Here is a 2,264-nt window from a genome sequence, read left to right as displayed (position 1 = left end):
CCAGAAATGTACCCACAACTATATGGTCAACTCATCTTTAGCAAAGCAGCAAACAATACTCAGAGGAAAAAAGAGAGTCTCTTTAGCAAATGGTGCTGGGAGACTTGGACAGCCACATGCAGAAGAATGAAACTGACCCCTTTCTTACACTGTACACAAAAATAAGCTCAAAATGGATGAAAGACCTAAACGTGAGACAGGAAACCCAACATCCTACAGAGTAACACACGCAACAACCTCATTGAATTCTGCTGTAGCATCTTCTTACTAGACATGTCTCCGGATGAAAGGGAAACAAAGAACTATTGGGACTTAATCAAGATGAAATGTTTCTGCACAACAAAGGAAACAATTAGCAAAATAAAGGGCAGCCAACAGAATGGGAGAAGATATTTGCAAATGACCTATCAGTAAAGGGTTAGTATCAAAAATCCATAAAGAACATATCAAACTCAACACCCAGAAAATAAATGATCCACGCAATAAGTGGGCAGAAGACAACCCCTGCAGCCACTCCACAGACATTGTGAAAATTCAAAGGAAACAGTCCAAATATTATTGGTGGCAGTTTACACAGCCCAACTAGCGTGTTATGCACAACGCATCGAGACCATTAGGGAGACACATTTTCAACATGAGAAAAATGTTATAGAACAATACTGTTTGGTCTTAGTTGGTTTCTTTTTAATGAATCCTATACATCTTTACTATCCAGAATTTATTCCTATGCAACATAAGTATCCAAATGCCATTAAACACTCACTTAGAGGAAATAAATCTTTTTTCACAGGGTTCCCTGTGTCCTTAATCACAGAGAAGTAGTTGCTCAGCCAGAACATAAGATTGTGTGGTTTCAAGAGACCTTAAGGGCTTCTACACAAAGGAAAGTTCACTTGAGAGATTTAAAAAATTTTTATGTTTTCTAATTTATTTGAGAGAGGAGAGAGAGAGAGAGAGAGAGAGAGAGAGAGAGTGAGTAAGTGAGAGTTTAAGCAGGGGAGAGTCAGAGAGAGAGGGAGATATAGAATCTGAAGCAGGCTCCAGGCTCTGAGCTAGCTGTCAGCACAGAGCTTGACACGGGGCTTGAACCCATAAACCGTGAGATCATGACCTGAGCCGAAGCCCAGACGCTTAACTGACTGAGCCACCCAGGTGCCCCCATTTGAAAGATTTTAAAGTGACCCTTTCGTATAACTGTCAGGATGTGGTTGAAACAAAATGGAGAGTGGGAAATTTGTCAGCATCAGGAATAAGCAGTAGGACAAAACTGTTTTTATGCTGGTGTTCATTCAGCATTACTATGGCCACAAAATATATCCCAAGTGTTGATTTCAAATGTGAATACTGAGATGCTGTTAGGAATACAGACAGAACCATGACCATGGGATAATCTCCCCGAGCTGACATTTCCAGCCTGCCCAATGCTGTCTCTGTTCCAAGATCGTTTGTCATGAGCATGAGCAGCTCAGGGGGCTCAAGACCCGGGAGGATGCCCATTAGCCATTAGGAGAGGGGACGGTGTGATTGCTAGGGATACGTGTCTAGTCAAAGACACAAATACATTTACCTGCACCAAGTTACACGTTGGGAAAACTTTCCAAATATCATAAACATTTCTATAACAATAGAATTGTCAAAGCTTCAATCTCCTTGGGAAAACACACTGTTCGTGAAAATAAATATATACAAAAATCCAGATCCACAGACCAAAACATAATTATGTGCAAAGTGAACTTGAGTTAAGAACTAAGGGAATCAATGTCGTATTCACTTGTTATGAGATGTTTCTATTTGTAACTCATAATTCAGAATTGAATGACAGTTATTTCATAATGAAACAGCAGTATGTAAAGGTTAGACACATGGACATATTTATTAATTAATTACATCATTTATTATCTAAATTTCCTCCTGGTGAATCTGCATAAGCCCCACAGAACATAGGATTTCCTGGGAAATAGAGCTCATTTCTCAAATTTTCATAATCTGTCCCTTCATTCAAATATATGAGGTCTTTGGCCCATGTGAGCTACAAAACCCTTGATCACTTCATGCATGGTTCAAATAATTCATAAAGGGCTATGAGGAGAAGATCTAAGTATACTACCCTTCACCACTTTTGCTGTGTTACACTAGGTATGTCATGTAGAATATAAAATAGCACCGGGGTCATGTACTTTTCAGACATGATAATATCCTCAAAAGTAGTTTCTAACAAATGGGTTGCCCATGACATAAAATAACCTCACACTGGTGTTTCTCTG

The sequence above is a fragment of the Suricata suricatta genome, chromosome 7, assembly GCF_006229205.1.
Source record: "Suricata suricatta isolate VVHF042 chromosome 7, meerkat_22Aug2017_6uvM2_HiC, whole genome shotgun sequence".
NCBI lineage: Eukaryota > Metazoa > Chordata > Mammalia > Carnivora > Herpestidae > Suricata > Suricata suricatta.
This window is presented reverse-complemented; position numbering follows the sequence as displayed.